The sequence below is a fragment of the Dipodomys merriami genome, unplaced genomic scaffold, assembly GCF_024711535.1.
Source record: "Dipodomys merriami isolate MVZ:Mamm:240054 unplaced genomic scaffold, mDipMer1.0.p SCAF_4, whole genome shotgun sequence".
In the NCBI taxonomy this organism is placed as follows: Eukaryota; Metazoa; Chordata; class Mammalia; order Rodentia; family Heteromyidae; genus Dipodomys; species Dipodomys merriami.
Genome location: NW_027205603.1, coordinates 8989115 through 9008537, shown reverse-complemented (window position 1 = coordinate 9008537; position 19423 = coordinate 8989115).

The window sequence follows — 19423 nt, the reverse complement described above, 5'->3', positions numbered from 1 at the left end:
TGTGGCCCAAATGAGGATCACTTTCTCCATCTGTAAAATAAAGATAACAATTCTCACCCTACTTGAGAGTGTGGTCACAAATGAAACAATATGGAGACATGTTGTACATAATATGGAGGATATTTTACTCTTCCTAAGACAGGAATAGGGTGCTAATATCTATCTGAGATGTGAAGTGTTTGGATAGACATCCTAAATGTAATATGTTAGCTACTTAAAAACCTTGGGCCTGGACTTTCGCAATTGCCAATAAATTATACCTTATCTACAATCTTTCTTTGCTCTGTTGCCTGCACATTTTTATAATGTGCTCCTTCCCTTCACTGAAGTTCTCCTTGGACTGTCATTCAAAGGTGTTCTCAGCAGCATCCTCCTTCCTGGGCCCTGAAAGCTGGTAACTTGCTCTTCACTCTAAAACCTGCATTGTTTTCTGTCTCTGTTAATTTAATCATGCAGTTTACTTCAATTTATTACAAATGTACAGCCAACCGTTTATAACATTGCTTCTTCTTGTTCTATCTATTGCTGATGATCTGACCCATCACCTTTAGGAGAGAAGCCTTAGTAAAGAACATTTTCCTCTCCTATGGATGCCATTGATTTAAAGAAGACCAGCTATTTTTACACCTATACAATAATCATACAGATTTTATCTTTCTATGGTTTCCCTGCCCATGGTCAAAAATTAGATATTTTAAAATAAAATCAAATAATAATTTTGAGAACTCAAAATATTGTACAGTGCAATAAGATGTTTTGAAGAAAGAGATCACATCAAAGTATGCTTTATTACAATAATTGTTATGGCTGTTCTACTAATTAATATTCTTATTAATCACTTACTGTTAAATTTATTACAGATATGTGTTGCTAGAAAAAAAATCAGTATGTATAGGGTTCAGTATTATTTGATGTGGTTAGATCTTGCAATGTATACTCCATGAATAAAGGGAGATGGCTATAAATTTTCTTTGAGAATATTTTTAAATGTCTTTAATACTTCAGATACTAAACTCAGGTCATTCTCAATTTCCTTATATCTTACAGAGTAGAATCCATAGACAGGTACAAGTGAAAAGAATCATGAGGGAGAATACAAAGAAATGACAGGGAGAGGAGTTTTGAGATGTTGGCGGGAGAAAAATAAAAAATCACTGCTCAAGACAGAGGAGTAGAGGAACAACGTGTGGGGAAAGAAAGCAAAATGTTTTTGTTTGTTTGTTTTTTTTTTAATTTTATTTTATTTTATTTGAGAACATACTGTACAGAGGGGCTACAATTACATGGGCAGGATAATGCATACATTTCTTACCAAGCATTGCAGCCTCCTCCTTTGTTTACCCTTCACCTCCCTTCCCAGCCTCCCCCCTCCCCCCACCTAATTATAGCTCCCTCCCCCCCCACACACCGACATTGTAAAGCTGGTTTTGACATGACATTTTGTACTTCTCATTGTTGCAACAGGTCCACCTGAATCCTTAAACGACTTGTTTGTCCCCATCTCCTCCACATGTTATACTGACATCAAATATAGTGAAAGCGGGGGTTACACTGTGGGGGAGGGACATACAAAGCAACAAAGAAATAATCTTATAAATGCGTTAGAAACACATGCATGAAAGAAACGAAAACATTAAAATACATATTTAAGGGTTCATTTTCCTAACATCACATTATCTGACCTTTTCCGCTTGACTCATACCTATACTAGATATTGCAAATAAGGGAAACCATGGGACCTATGTTTCTTTGGGCCTGGCTTACTTCACTTAATATAATTTTTTCCAAACTTTTCCATAAGAAAGCAAAATGTTTTAAACAATAATAACATGTAAGAATAGGGCAAAGGGTTCAGATTCTTCCCAGGGTTGTTGACTTGTTTGTTTCAATGGCTACCTTGCTTGTGCCTCTGAGTACTTAAGGACTTTTCTGATGCCAGATAGATGGAGGGAAGCAGACATTCAAGACTTCCAGCTGCTTAACTGTCAGATGTCAGTAATATGAATCCTACTCTTTGAGGGTCATTTCCCTCTGTTCTCTAAGATGACAGGCGCTGTCACAACTCAGTATCTTGCTGACAGGAAAATATACCAGTCCTATTCATTGTCTAATTTTTAAGGAAAAAAAAATCCTCTTCCACACTAATTTATTCATCGTCTATTTAAAACTCTTCCACTGCCTCCTAAGCCCTCTTTCTGATGAATATTTAGGAATTTATTAATCCTCTTTTAAGGATCAGATCGATAATAGGAAGACACTCAAATTGGCTTGGAATTTTGAGTCTTTTGAAAAAGGATTTACATTTTTTCATTTAGTTGTTTTCAGATTTCAAATATTACTAATACCACAATGCCAGTAGCTCTAATAATTACCACTCATGGTTTATTTACCCTACACCAGATGCTTTATGCATATAGATGTCCAACTCTCACAATAATTTCGGTGAGCAGCATTTTGAGGTATACATTTTGTAATGAAAAAAAAACAGACTTTATAAATGGAGAAGTAACTAACTTGCTCAATCGATGACAGAGACAAATGTTTAATTCATTGCAAACACAGACACACATACAAATCCCCCCATACACACACTATGCTCCTTTGTGCAACTTTCTAATATCATCAAATTTCCCCAACCCTCTGAATTTCTTATGAACACTTCCATGAAAATCATATAGATTCCCAAACCTCCAAATAGGGGGCTAGGAAGGTGGCTCAGTGGTAAAGTGCTTGCCTCACATGCATGAGGCCCTGGGTTCAATTCTTCAGTACCATATAAACAGAAAAAGCTGGAGGTGACGCTGTGGCTCAAGTGGTAGAGCACTAGCCTTGAGCTGAAGAACTCAGGGACAGTGCCCAGGCCCAGAGTTCAAGCCCCATGGGGGGAAAAGAAATTCATAGTAGGGGGTCTAGTAATTCTAGCTTTACCATCTCTATCCTGAAATGTGTAATGCCTGTGAATGCCTCTAGGTGTCACCGGCAGGCCTAAAGCATATCCAGAGGAAAATGAATAGAACAATCGTGGAGATAGAAGTATAGCAAAGAAGAACTAAAAAGGAATGATGTTAACACCATTGTCTACCAGAGACCTCAGTTGGATGAATATACTTTAAGGTTTAATATATTTCTGAAAGCATCTGTAAAATCCTCATTCACCATACTCACATGATAGTCAAAATAGAATTTCTCGTCTCAAAAAAATTTAAAGGAAAAAGTAAACTATTTTTTTGTTTGAGCTAATCTTCAGAGATAAAATTCCAACATCTCACTCATATTCTCAAAATTAGTTTTTGTTTTAACTTAACAGCCAAGTGTAGGATAGACCAGCCTGGATCTAAGGAGAATCGGGTTAAGATATGATTTTTTTTAAGCTAAAAATCTTCTATCACAATCATAAATATATTACGGGCATCAGAGTCATGGTTCTTGTCAGATAAGTCAGCATGTATTTTTTAGGGTTTTTTTTCTCTGCACACAATGACAAGACTGAAATCATCATAGAAGCCTTCAGTGTACATCAATGGTGATGTCTATGAAACTGAACTTCAGCCTGGGAAGATATCCTTTCACAGTGGCTGGTAGGGTTCACCTACTGATGGTGAAAGTCTCAATTCAGAGTGCTGAAGGTCGTTGAAGGACACTAATGAATGATTTGTGAAAATTTATCTTCTATGGACAACAGATAGGTAAGGAAAGCAAAACTGCCTATGACTGTCCATTTCTGTCTCTTGGCTTTAATCTCTCTGGGGCCACCTGACATTCACTCAGGATAGTATAATTGGTATAATTCCCCAAGGTTATAGGACTTCTTTCTCAAAGGAATCAAAGTTCATTTTGTTTGTTCCTTAATTCACTCTTTCTTTTCTATCATATATATGTGTGTGGAGAGAGAGAGAGAGAGAGAGAGAGAGAGAGAGAGAGAGAGAGAGAGAGAGAGAGAGAGAGAGAGAGAGAGAGAGAGAGAGAGAGAGAGAGAGAGAGAGAGAGAGAGAGAGAGAGAGAGAGAGAGGGTAATACATTGTAAGTCTTCTAGGCACCACAGATAATTGTAAGAATGCCTGAATACCTAAAGCCAGGATAGTGGCACATGCTTACCTATAATGCCGTTACTTAGAAGGCTGAGCTAAAGATGTTCCCAATTTCCAACCTCTAGGCCAGCTTGGGCTACATAAGAGACCCTAGCTCAAAAAACAAACAAACAACAAAAAAAGAATCAAGGTATGATATTTTATACCAGTGGTCCAAGTTATTGAGGATGCTGAAGTAGGAGGATTGAGATTTGAGGTCAACTCAGGGAATTAGGATGAGATTATATCTGTTAAAAAAGAAGGAAGAAAGAAAGGAAGAAAGAAAGAAATGAAAGAAAGAAAGAAAGCAGGATGCTGGTGGCTCACACCTGTAATCCTAGATACTCAGGAGGCTGAGATCTGAGGATCAAGGTTCAAAACCAACCTGAGCAGGAAAGTCTGTGAGACTCTTGTCTCCAATGAATCACCAGAAAACTGGATTTGGTGCTGTGGCTCATGTGGTACAGTGCTAGCCTTGAGCTGAAGAGCTGAGAGACAGTGCCAAGGCCCAGAATTTATGACTGACAAGAAGAAAGAAAAATAAAAGCAAAGAAAGAAGAAGAAAAAATGACATAAAAATGGAAAAAGAATGTGGGGTGTGGTCAGGTGGCAGCGCACTTTCAAATAAGCTCTAGGCCTGCATTCTATTTGTAGCACTGTAAGAAGTTCCTCAAGGGACAGCAAACTCTGAGAACTCCCCCTGGATGCAAAGCCTTGAGTCCTTGTCGATTCTCCCTAGAAATGTGACTTTCATCAAACGTGGTCTAAGGAAAGGAACTTGTGAAAGAAAATGCGGAAAAAGAAAGGCAGCACAAACAGAGGAGAGGAAATAAAGAGGAGGTGAGGGTTGAAGGAAGGGAGGAACAGATAGATGGAAGTAAGAGGGGAGATGTAGAAAGGGATGAAAGGAGCACAGAAGAAAGGAGGGTAGGTAGAAAATAAATAACAGAAACAATAACATGAAAGAATTTTCAGTAAGAAGGAAGCTTAATAATTATAGAGTCCGTATAAATCCCATCCACAAAATTACATTTAGTAACTGACAGAGATGAGGATAATGTTTACAATCTTCTTATATTGATATTTGATGTGTTTTCTCAACAAAATTGTAAAACACACAAATGTATTAAGTGTCTAAGATATGCGTGGATCAGATTAAGGATTATAAAAGATATAGAGGAAAAAAGTTACTGCATTGCTTTGAATAGTAAAATATTTGCACAATAAATGATGTCTGTTATTATCAAGTAGTTAATATCTAGAATTCTGAGGATGCTTCATATGAATAAAACTGAAGGTGCAAATACCTCTCAAGACGTCACTAGGAAATGAAAGAAAAAGGAATCATCAAAGTGAATTTAAAATAGCATCTTGACATGGCTCTATTTTGCCATGCTTTATATGATATTAGTCTTGGTTCTTATAAATAAATAGCTTATTGAGTATCTTGCAATATCATAAGGCATTTACTCTTCAAGGTAACTAAGGCTTTTAAAATCTTCTTTTAAAAATTCAGTCATGCCTTCTCTCTCATATTCTTCAGGAAGACTTAAGATTGCTTCAGCTTTGATTCCCTAATGGCACTTTTCCCTAGGGCTGTTATCCTGTTTGTTTGGTTTCTGTTTTGTTTTGTTTTTTGTTTTTAGGCAGATTCATCACAATATATTGAGAGCTGCTCACTTTGCATGAAATAAGCTGAATGAGTTGGGCCATACTCTTCAGAAGGACTTTCTAATAGTTGGACCATGACTGTAGCCATCCTTGGAAACTTGCCTCAGAGAATATTAGTTTTCTTTGTAGGTGTCTATCTGTTCAGTTTATTGGTGGTGGTGGTAGTGGTGAGGGTGGTTGTTTGTTATTCCTGTGTAAGAAGGTTTTTCTTGTATCTTTATTGTTATTATAAAGGTGATATACAGAGGGGTTACAACTTACAGAAGTCAGGTAATGAGTACATTTCTTTTTGAGCAGTGTCACCCCTTCCCTTTTTCCCCCCAATTTTTCCTTCCAACCTTCCCCCTGTACACACACACACACACACACACACACACACACACACACACACACACACACACACACACACACACACACACACACGTTGGATAGTTCATTTTCAACATAGTCTGTAGTGAGTATCATGGCTGTATGTGGTCACCCTTTGTCCCACAATTATTGTTGTTCTTGAAATGAAGACAACTGTGAATCCAGAAGTCCTTTTTGCTGTAAGAACAAGCAATAACTTGGATTTGCCCATATGACAGCGGTGGGTGGAACTGTGTTCATATCATGAATGGTATATGAGCTAGAGAAGGTGGGCGAGGGAAGAGTACACATAGTAATATTTCACCTGAAATTTGTTAGTGTTTTCTAGTACTTTCCAGAATCTGGGATCAAATATAGGGAACTCAGCTTATTTCATAGTTCTCTTTCCACAGTCATAGCTCCTTGAGAGGCTAAATTCTGTCTCATTTCTTGGGTACCCAGTGTATTCAGTGGGTATCTTACATATAGTAGGTGCTATGGTACCATATTAGTGATTTAATTAGTTAACAAATTAGTGATTAATTAGTTAACCTAAGACTTAATAATTATATGCTACAGATTTGCTAGTTTAGTCATTAGAGCTAAAATTTCAAAGCAATCTGAATTTGCTAAGAATACTGGGAATACTTAGAATAGACTCAATGATAATAAGAAATACAAATTGCTTCACAGTTTTTTTCATATATATATATGTTCATTCAACAGTACTGGGCACTAGAGATCCTATTTCAGATTTGAAAACCTGTTAGGAGTGAGTTCTAAAGTGGGAAAGAATCTGTAGGAACCTCTGTTGTATGTGTAGATGTTCAATGCATACCAATGCTAAGAAGTTGGATATTTTTTTCACTTCATGTGCAATAGGAAGCATTAATAACTCCATATCTCTAAGCTTAGATCTGAGTGCTAGCTGGATAAAGGGGAAAAATTGGAGGAGACTCAATGAGAGGCTATTGAGATAATGTATCTATCAAAGACATGATGATGATTTATACCAATGGGAAAGCAAAGGGTAAGAACAAAAGATGATAGACTCAAGTTGTATTTTGGGAATAGATTTGAGAGGACATGCCGGTAGATTAGCTTTAGAGAGGAAAAGGATGACCCAGGATTTGTACTTGCCTTCCTCTGTGAACCAGGGTTTGTTTACTGAGATGGAAAGGGCCAGAGAAATTGCATGGTAGAGACCTCTGCTTGTCACATGACTTTCCTTTTCTTTCTTGATAACAGAATTTAGATTTTATGAGAGATGGAAATGGATCCAGAATCAGTTTTTCTTTCCCTTCCTTGAAGCTGTGTATGGGGTTGAGGTTAATGAGATAAAGTTGGAAGTATCAACATTCTGGAATGGTGTTTGAGGCTAACAGATGTCTTGTCTTTCTTTGATTGAAATTAGTATATGTTTATCCTCATATATAGTATTTCTGTTCTTAGCATTTCTAAAAACAATGCACATGTATATTTACTTATCCCAGGATGATCAAAACAGTATTTCTCAAATGATTCCAGGTTAGAATAAAGGTCTACGAACAGTAGACCTGAAAAAAATAACTTTTGGTTTGTCCATTTATATAGACAATACTTTTCAACAATCAAAAGTGCTGTACACAATGAAGGGATTTAATAAATGTACTGTTGAAAAAATACAAGTGAATACAAAAAATACAAGTGAGGGAGACACACTAATGAGTGGGAAATCAATGAGCAGTTTCTATGGTGCTGGCAATATTGCATATTTTGAGTATCCTGCTTATGTAAGTTCTTCTTATATTCATTTCTGTACTCCTAGCATCTGGCAGTGTCAGACATAATGGGCATCCACAAAAGCTTATTGTGGAATCAACTCGGTGGAATTTAAGATGAGAGGAAAGCCTTATCAGGAAAGATGGCTGTGTTATTGCTACTTCCTTAATAATCTACAGCTCTACAAGAATCCAAAGTGGTTAGATGGGTATCATACCTCCTCTCTAAAGCAAGAAAAACATTTATCAACTATACTTATTTCCCAAACCTTAAGTGTTTAAGTAAGAGGTTGTTTTCTATGCATATTGTTTCTCCCCTGTTAATAAGAGATTCTTTACTTAGCAGAAGTGAAAACATGCATGCTTGGTCATGAACTTGGCTTGTGTGGTATTAACCAAGGTGGAAAGTCATTTTCTCTGGCTTTCTAGAATGTGATATTAAACTTCACTCTGGGAGTTTCAGAAGTTGCCAGTAGAGAAAAATAGCAGAGCTTAAATATGTCCATAAAATAACAAGGCTTCCAAGGCCACAGTAATAGATTTTAAAGAAGTAATTGGAATGCTTAGCTACTGTTACAACATGACAAATGAGAGTCAAAACTTTCCTTTTTCTAAATAGTCTCAGAAAAACAAACAAACAGTAAAGATAAATACTTCCTCAAGAAGCAGTAAGCCATAAAAGCTCAGAACATTTTAATTTATTAGATATTAAAGCCAGGAAGAATTGCACATGGAGAAAAAGTTTTCTAATTATTATTTTTTGTCTCTGTGGTAAAAGGAGGGAGATGAATAAATAGATTTCAAAGGCAAAGGGAAAAATTGCAAATTTCATTTTCATGTTCGTTTTTGTCATTAAATTTTAGACCTTCTATGTGGGAAAGGAATTGATTTCCTTTTGTATGATAAGGTTGAACAAGAAAGAAAACACTCGAGCTTTCAATTATACTTTGAAGTACATTCCAAAAGTTGTGCCCTATAAACGTCCACCCTTCTCAAAAAGTTTATTAGTAAATAGCTAATAGTTAGCTAGTCTTTAACAATAATAACATGTCGTAATGCTGCACTTTTCCAGATGCTGGTAGTCATGCTCAAGAGTGAGTTTCTACTTAGAAGAATTAGTGGCTTCATTCAATGCTATCTATAAACCGATTGAGAAATAACCAAAAGCAAGAGCTTTGTGAATGGCTTCTTAAGGCACCATTTGTTACTGCTCTTTGGGGCAGTGGAATATACACTGTGGGAGTCAGAAATGTGTTGAATCCTGTTTTCACCACTTCCCATATAAGAATATCTCCGCCAATAATATAAACAGATCTTTCTCATGACTAACAAGTATTGGAATTTGCATGCAATCTATTCCAAAGAAACATGCAAATATTTTTCTTTTAACTGATTAAAATGGAACATGCCCTGATGCATTGTGAATTTCATTCAATAGATGCATTTTTGTGATGTCAGTTTGGAATATTTACATTATTTTGGCTATTCCTTGTAGAGGTGACCAAAATTCATGATGCTACTATTTCAAAACATCCACATATTAGAAAGACTTGGAAATCTCATAAATGTCTATGAGCTCCATTTCCTCATTTACAAAATAAAAAGCAGTGATAGGATTCAGACATTACTTGCTGTATGAAAATTTCATGAAGCTACGAATTTGACAGGTTATACACTCAACTCTATTTATTGTTTTTTTTTTTAATTTTCCTTGTAAAAACAAAAGCTACAGCAGCAGTCACACAAAAGGCGAACCACAAAGTTCTTTTTCAGGGAAGTTTGTTAAAAAAATAGGATATACCAGGCGCTGGTGCTTCATGCCTAAAATCGTAGCTATTCAGGAGGCTGAGATTTTAGGACTTTTGTCTCCAAATACCCACCATAAAGCTGGAAATAGAGTTGTGGCTCAAGTGGTAGAATGCTAACCTTAAGCACAAAAAACTCAGGGACAGCACCCAGGTTCTGAGTTCAAGCTCCACAACCAACACAAAACTCACACACACATACACACACACACATACACACACATACACAAATTGAAAAACACTGTGATATAGTCTTCCTACTTACGCTCTTCATATGTTTCCTTTCTACTTCTCACAGATTCTCCTTCTGCAATTAATTTCTCAAATCTATGAAAGTATCCATACATTTTTTCCTACAAATGAGGCTCCATTTTGAAACATTAATTTTTGGCAGTATTGGGGTTTGAACTTGGCTTCATGCTTGCAAAGCAGATGCTTTACAACGTGCGCCATACCCCAGCCATTTCTGCTTTCATGATTTAATGAAATCAGATAATATTTACTTTATTTGGAATTTCAAAAATCCTATGGGTCATGTTTTAAAATGTCGATTTATTTGCCACTTATTTTGTTGTTGTTACTGTTGTTTTACCATTTGCCATCTTTCCCAGCTCCAAATGCTTTGGACCATGGTGCTGTCACATTTTGTATTTAGAAGAAACCAACCCAACTCTTCACAGCTTGGTCAGGAGCTTTATGTCAACCTGGCATCAGTCACGTGTGATTTTTACATAGGACAATTCATAAAGAACATCAACACTTCACAAGTATTTTCTCTTAAAAGCGAAGCTGCCTTTCAATGCTTTCTGAAAGCAAAAGAAGAAATGAATTTTTCTGCTGCAGGAAACATTTCAAGAACTTTTGATCTTCTGAGCTTCAACAGAAAAGTACCAGATAAACACACTGCATGACTGTGGCTGCCATGATGCCTTACATTCCTACAAACATCTCCACACGTAACTTCAAAGACACCAGAGAGTTGACCCAGGGAAGAACAGGACTCTTTACAAATAGTGAAACACAGGCTCAAGAGGGTCAGGGGCTTTCTACAGTTATGGAGTTAGTATTTTCTGGATGAGTTACCATTTCAGTCTTTTGTTGATGACATTTGACTACAGGGGATGGAGACTGGTTTCTGCAAGTGTGGAAACAAACATATCTATAAAGGCTTTTGCTGTGGACTGAATGCATATATACCCCCAGAACTCGTATGTCGACATTGAATCCTTTCAGCATGAGGACTTGTAAGGTGAGCCGCTTGCCAAGGAGGCTCCAGAGAGTTGTATCATACTATATATTCCTCTTTAGTGGATGAGAGAGTATTCTTTCTTATTCTTCAGCTTAATATTTTTATCCTTACCCATTCTTGATTAATTATAACTATGTGCTGCAGATGTCCAGCATTTAAACAGGGTCATTTAGTGTAATGATACCTTCTCCACACAACCCAGACCTATTGCTGTTATTTTCCATGGACTGCCGCAGTTATGCACCTGAATAGAATTAAGATCCCATCATCCTGTGTCATGGGATATTATCTCATGGATGATGAGAGAGAAACAGAAACCAGCATGAGGAGAATTGTTCCTATAATAGCAAAAGTAAGACACTTTTATGACTGCTTCGAGGTTCCTGAAAGTGGGGAAACTGCCAAATGACACCACTAACACCTGTAAAAAGAAAATAAATGCCATTTCACAGATGTGAACGGACTGCTGGCAGTCAGGAAGGAGTGTTGTCACTAGTGAAGTTTTCAAGAACTGCATCACGGCCTTGGTAATGAAACCTCCTCATGCCATAAGACCATTTACTTTTTAATTCTAAAAAATGAAGTTAAAAAAATCAGAGTTTCAAAACACTCCAAAGTATTAAATTTTGAAGCATTTAACTGAAGCCAGCAGAATTGGAATATTCTGCACCTTCTCTTAAATGACGCACAGTTCAAAATACTAAAAAAAAACCCAACACTGTGTAGAAACAACATTGCATGTAGAAAGCAGGCTTGAAGTATAAGTGAATTTGTTTTTTATACTTGGTAACATCTCTCAAGGTATCTTATTTTACCTATGCAAATAGTTCAAAATTTAAAACAAATCCAAAATAAAAATCTCCGTTAGGAAAGGGATCTTCAACATGCCTGTCCTGTCCAGATGATTTCATTGAGTTTTATGAATCCAAACAATGGCTTGGGAAATAAGCAACATTCAAGCTGTCATTTATTGAGTTATTTCATCTCATTTAATCACCCACTAAAAATTCTATGAGGTAGTTATGATCTGGAGTTTAAAAATGAAATTACCATGACTTGTTCAAGAAAATCAGGATGGAAATCTGATTTCACCTTCACATTGGTCTAGACTAGAATGACAGAATCATATTACCCAGTGCTTATTAGAATCTTAACTGTGATACACTGATTACTCATATTATTTGAACTTGTTGTTGAAATTGGAACACATTTTCCTTCCAAACCAGATTCTCTCCTTTGCATCCATAATTTTGACCACTATATCAATATCTTCTTAGACTCCCAAGCAAGAAACTAGGGTCAGTTTACATTGCTATTTTTTCCCTAATATGCTATGTTTCCATAAAGGCAAGAAATGACCAGTCTGTTATAAAACTGTGTGTTGATATCTTCCTTATATACAGCCATATTTTCACTTCAGATCCAGTTATTTGTCTGTCCATGGATACAGCCTTTATATTGTTCTCAATGTTATCTTTTGTTTCCTACCCCAAACCATTTAAAACATTGCATCACAGTTATTTTCTGAAATAATAATAGTTAAAAATATGTTGCCCATGTAATTGTAACCCCTCTGTACAGTATGTTCACAAAAAATTAAAATTAAAATAAAAAAATATGTGATCATGACACTTCATTGCCAAAATGGGTTTTCTGGAAAATATAGAAAAGAACTCAATAGATCCCATGGTTTCCCTTATTTGCAATAACTAGTATATATCTGAGACAAGCAGAAAAGGTCAGATAAGATGATGTTAAGTGAAATGAACTTCTAGATAAGGACACAAGTGGTTTTTTTTCTTGCTATTGTTTCTAACATATTTATAAGGTACCACGTGATTTTTTGTTGCTTTGTATGTCCCTCCCCCACTGTGTAACGCCTGTTTTCGCTGTATTTGATGTTGGTATAATTTGGGGAGGGGAAGGGAAAAAATAAATTGTTTAAATAGGGATACAGGTGGACCCATTGTAACAATGAGATGTACAAACTATGTTGAAAAACAAACCTTACAATTTGGGGGTGGGGTAGGAGGGAGAGTGTAGTTGTGGAGGTAGGAAGGAAGAGATGGTAGGGGGAAAACAAAGGAGGAGGCAACAATGTTTGATAAGAAATGTACTCATTACCTTGCTCATGTGATTATAACCCCTCTGTACAGCATTTTCACAATAAAAAATTTATTTGTAAAAAAAAGAAAGAAAAGAACTCAAGATCTTTGTCATGATGTGATGTCCTTTGTTAGTTTGTCTTGAGCTATGCTTCTGGTCTTATTTCCTGTGGTTTTATGTGTCTGTTTGCTAGTACTGGGGTTTGAACTCAGAGTCTTGTGCTCTTAGCTTTTTTTTTTTCTTTCTCAAGGCTGGTTCACGGCCAGTTGAGCCACAGCTTCACTTCTGAGTCTTTGCTGGTTGATTAGGGAAAAGAGTCTTGGATTTGTCTTCCTAGGCTGGCTTTGAACATTGATCCTCAGATCTCAGCCTCCTGAGTAACTAGACTTAACAAGCATCAATCACTAGTTCCCATCTTCTTGTGCATTTTCTATTTCATGCCTTGCTTGAATCAAACTTTTTGAGAAATTATGCAGCACTCTCTACTCATACATTGTTACTCTGGTATTAGCTTCAATGGTAGATCCCAATATTCCTTCCTTCCTTCTTGTTTTCCAGGATTAGCTCATCATACTTCACACACTAGTTCTTCCTTTAGCTATATGTGCTGGCATCCTATGAGTTTTTCCCCAATAGATAGACATCTCCTAGAAGGTCAGATTCAAGGTTTATTCCCCTATTCACTTACAGCTATCGTATACAGCATTACATATAAAAGTACTCAATCTGTTTTCCTAAATAAATGACTGAATTAGTAGTGTACAATGGGAACATTCTAGAAATTCACTAAGTTTTTTTGTGAGACTTCATCTCAACCAGTGGTAGGGTGTAGAGGTACTCATCTGTCATCCCTGGTAGAAAAGAAAGCACAAATAGAAGTTTTAAAACCCAGGCCTGCGTGAGCATAAAATGAGATGATACCTGAAAATAACTAACACTAAAATGGACTCATGGAATGGCTTCAGTGGTAAAGTGCTTATTTAGCAAGCACAAGGCCAAAAACTCAAATTTTAGTACCACCAATAAACAAATAAACAACAAATAGGCAAACAAGCAAACAAATCCAACTCATTGAGAAGAGATAATTAAAGATCTAGTTTCGAAATAAATCAGATGTTGAAATTCTCTGACAGAATTTTTAAAAAACTATATTTTATTATGATTTTGGGGGCAAAGTGTACAATATCTATAAGCAGATGGACAATATTACCAGGCAGAAAGAAACCATCTTTAAGAAATTAATTGTAAACACTGAAATAAATAAAATATACAATACCAGCAGTGAAGAATTCTTTCAATGGTCTCATCAGCAGAGTAGGCCTAGCTGAGGGAAATAAAAAAATCTGAAGTTATTCAGAGTTATTGAAAGTAATTTTATCTCACTTGTTAAAGAAATGTAACAGAAGAATACCGAGTGACATCTTTCAAGTAAAAAAAGAAAACTTTTACAAGACTGATACTCAGCAAAATTATTTTTTTAAGAAGTCAATGGAAATGAAAGCTTTGAGAATTTATTGCTCTGGGTCTGTACTTGTGAAGAAAGTTCTTAGCACAGAGGAAGATGACATTTGTGATTCTCCTAAGAAACAATGTACCAGAAAAGGTAATAATAATGGTAAAACATAATGTATTATTATTTCTTTTTTGTATTTTGAATTGCTTTAAAGCACAGTGAAGAAATACTAACAAAGCACCCATCAATTTTTTTTTCCCCACATAGATTGAGGTATCATGTCAAAACAGCACAAAAGTTTCAAGGGCCAGGAACTAAAAGAATACTTATCTGAAAGTTCTTACACTGTGTATGAAATGACATTTGAAGGTTGACTCTGATAAGATAATGATGTGTATTAAAAAATTCACAGCAATCACTTAAATAATATAATAACTTATCTACAATAGAATGTTCAAAGTTTTAAAAATAAAATGGCTGTATTTGTTTTTAAGAAAGCAGTTAGCTAAGATCTAATGCTTGTATAAAATATTCGTTCAAATTGAAAATGCAAATTACTTTGATGTAAGGCCTGAGTTCTACAATGGATAAACATCGTTTTTCATGTTGTAAATTCTTGGCAAGTTCAACTATTAAAAAACCACGATTAATCTAGTAAAGGATCTTGTGCAAAAGGTGGATGGTATTTTACTGTATCTTTTCTCAACTCAAACATATTGGAATTTAGCAACGTTTTATTTTAAACAGGCAAAGGTAAGATGAATTCCTCCATTCTCCTTTCCTTACTGTGGTTGAAAAAGTAATAAGCTCGCATTAGAAAATCATTGTTCCGGAGCATCATGTTTCAAAACATACCATCAAAAATGTAGGGACATTGCAGAAAGCTCCAGGCAAACAGAGAAAATTTATATGTAGAAGCTTTAATGGGAAGAAAGTCCATTGTTTCTTTGTTTTTCATGTTTTTGCTTCTTTCTCAGTGATACTTTAGATCTAAAAGACAAAAGGAAAATAAAGCATTGGTCTTTTCAGTCAATAGGATATAACTTTAATTTCAATAAAACAAAAAATGTTGAACTTTTCATACTAATATCAGCATTACAATTTTTTTAACCTTCCAAATTACAGCTCTTGCCCTGATTCATAAAAATGCATCCAACACGAGGCCTATACTTAATTGTTCTTCATTCATTCTAAATCTTTGACTTGGAATTTTTGTGTTTTTTTTTAAATTTCTTATTTTTGTGCTACAGGTAAATGTGCAGCCAGCCATTAGGCTGGTTTCCCGAAGCTCTTTTTCATCCCCCTTTCTTTATTCTTGATTCTGCCTGCAGATGCTGTAGTAGATCAAAGCGTCTCAAAAGCGGTGACTTGCTCATTGTTTTTCAAGTCATGGTATGATAGAGAGTGACGAAGAGGAACAAGAACGTTTGGAGCTGTGACAATGGTATCTATTATGCATCAATCATAGAAAGACGAGCTGAATTGTGTGGCATTGATACATGCCTATTGTGTATGGTTTTTCTGTAACATCAGATAGAAATAATCATTTGGAGCCAGGCTTCCTGGGAAAAACAGCCTTGCATTTTAAGTGTAGTAGGTGAGTCTCTAGTTAATTCAGGGCACATCAAATGTGAAATATCATGGTAAAAACAAATGGTTTTAATTACCATGGAAATTCAAAACGATCAAGCATTGATCACCATTCACGCAGTGGCAGTCCTTTGAATCAGAGATTGTTGATTTCATATTTTTCTCTGGCAACTAATTTAAATGTGGAGAAATACACAGGCTTCAGAGAACTATAAACATGTGTTCAACTTTTCCATTAAAAGCAAAATTTCTAGTGACTTTTTTGGGCATACTGAGTTTTGAACTCAGGGTTTTGTCCTTGGTGGGAAGGCATTCTACTACTAGAGCCACAATTTTAGCATTGGTTTTAGCTCTGATGATTATAATTATTATTTTAGTTAAAGTCTGGCTTTTTCCACAGGCAAAAGCATGGACCATAATTTACCTGTTTCTGGCTCTCCTTGGAATGACAGTTATGAATCATCATGTTCAATCAACAGTTTTCATTCAGATGGTTTTTCATGAACTTTTTGTCCATGTTGGCTTGGAACTACAATCTTCCCTAACAACACTTCCCAAGTAGCAAAGATTATAGTTACGAGCCACCAGAAATTTGCTCTACTGCTAATTCAGTTCATTTAGAGAAATATGTACAATTTTGTTACAAGAAATTGGGGAGATTTGGTAGCAAATTTGGCACTTTGAAAGATTTCTTTGTTCTGTTTGGCACATTATTAAGAATGAGCCAATTCTTTAGAATAGACCAAGTTTAGGTGCTTGAAAGTTGGCTTAAAAGGGAACAATTCTAGTGCGAGATGTTAGTCTTAAGTATCATCATGAGTCCTTCAATATTTTGGGAGAAAATATGTATTGAGACGGTCAATAATCCATTGTTTTCTAGAAACCAGTAACTATACAAAGATATTGGGGCAGGCATGGAGAGGGGCGAGGAGGAGGGGATGGTGGTGATGAGCTAAACATTTTGACCACTAGGGGCAGTAGAGCTCCTGGGAAACAGCAAGGTGTCTGGCTCTGGAGGACGGGTGGGAAGAGTGATTTCCCAAAGGATATCTTTCAAAAGTATTCTTTTTCTTCGAGGATTGGATAAAGAGGATGTAGAAAGAAAGGATTTGGGCCTCAGCATCACCATTTGACTTTGACCAGAAGATCAGAATAGCTGTCCCTCCCGCCTCTCTCCTCAATTGATTTGCCTTGATCTCAATTTCTGTCTTCTATATCACTATATATCGATTTCATTCATCTTGGTTTTCCTCACTTCTGTCACCATTAGTCTTCTAAAATGCATGCTATCTGGGCAGAGGCTTTTACGTTTTTCTCCACATAATGCAATGCTTGTATATAGATATGAAGGAGAATTAAACATGAGTTGAATGTGTTATCTACATACCTGGACATAATTAATGTTCCGTAAATGAAGACATTTCCTTGTTACTTCCACTGGGAGATGGTCTACTAATTTTTCAGGCACATTGATGTAAATTATTATCATTTCTGATATTAATGTGTTTATAATGTCAAGATCTATCATAATCCTGCTTTGATTTGGCATTAAATACCTTTTTCATCTTGCAAATTATTTCCACGAGCAGGTTGATAATGAGTAGTATTGAGAGGCCATTATTGTAATGCATTTCCAGGTTTTATCCTGTTCCGTACTCTGCAAACTTTCATCAGAAACAAAAGGGACTTGAAAGATGAGGAATGACCTCTCGCTATCTCAGAATGTTCCACCACAGAATTATTTTGTTTTCTTTCACTTTTTTTGTGTGCCAGTATTGGGGCTTAAATTCAGGGCCTCATGCTACTGCTTGGCCATTTCTACTGAGGTCTAGTACTCTACCACTTGAGCCATAGTGCCACTTCTGGATTTCTGTAGTTAATTGGAGTAAGAATCTCATGGAGTTTTCCGTACAAGCTGGCTTTGAACTAGGATCCTCAGATCTTAGCCTCCTAAGTAGCCAGGATTACTGACATGAGCCACCAGGGCCTGGATGGTCACACATGCCTGGCTTAACTATATGGAGAAATTTTAAGTCAAATGAATTTAAGATCACTGGTTTGAAGAGAGAAATCATAAGCACAATTTAATGCATAAATAGTTATAGTGACCTTCATGATTATTTTCTAAAAGAGATTTTATTAGTGAAATCCCAAATTAAATCCCTAATACTGAGAAACATGAAGAACGTATCTGTGAAGAGGTGTGAATGTAGTAATGGCAACCTGAAATGATACAGCTTCCTAATGTATTGTCTTTAATCACATGTCACCATCTCTATCAGGATCTGAACTTGACTTCTTTTTTTTTTTTTGTAAAAAAATTCTCTGTTAGGTAATATTTCCCACAGATATGGCTTTTTAACTAATAATGGCATTTTCTGGTAGATTACATTTCAGAGTACTCTTAGGGGATAGTTTGTGTATCTGTGTACCTTTCTCACCACTAAAAAAAAAAAAAGAATGACCCAAAGCCCAATGTAATGACATTTGGGGATGGAAAAGTCTCCTGAAACGCACCATCTCCTCTCAAGTGTAAGTCTTTTTATGTGTTCGTACTTTCATACATTTGAGCCTGAGATATTAGAGTGTTAGTTAGCTATGAGCAAAAATGCTGAGTGAGAACAAGATCGTGAGTTCAAGCCCCAGTATTAGCAAATTCAATCAGTCAATAAATTATTCTGAGGCCAGAATCTAGGAGAGAATGAAAGCCTGATATGAGAAGAGGACTACTGTATACATTGTAATTCATGATGCTTTCTCTGACTTCTCTCAATGTAAATATTCTGGAGAAATTAGTGGCAAGTATAAATATACCATGGTGAGCAAATCTGAATCTTTCCTCTAGTTTATGATTAGTGATAGGTTAAATAGTGGTCTAGTATCTATTCTTTTTTTTCTTTTTTATTGTGAAGATACTGTACAGAGAAATTACAGTTACAAGATTAAGGTAATGAGTATATTTCCTAACAAGCACTGTTACCCACTCCTTTGTTTTTTTCCCTACCATCCCTTCCCTGCCCACCTCCCCAACTCCTCCCCCCCAGCAAGTTATAAAGTTCGTTTTCAACATAGTGTCTTGTACTTCTCATTGTTACAATGGGTCAACCTGTATCGTGTTTCAGTATTTTGTTATTTCCCTTCCCCTCTCCAAATTAGAAAAATGTATTTACAACATGCAGGACACCAGAATCAAATACAGTGTAAATAGGGGTTACACGATGGGGGAAGGATATACAAAAGAAACAAAAAAATCACATAGTACATTATAAACAACAGTGACAAAGCTAAAACCCCTTGTGTCCATATCTTGTGGTTCATTTCCCTTAGCATCATCTTATATGATCATATGTACATAGCTTTTGACCTCTTCTGTT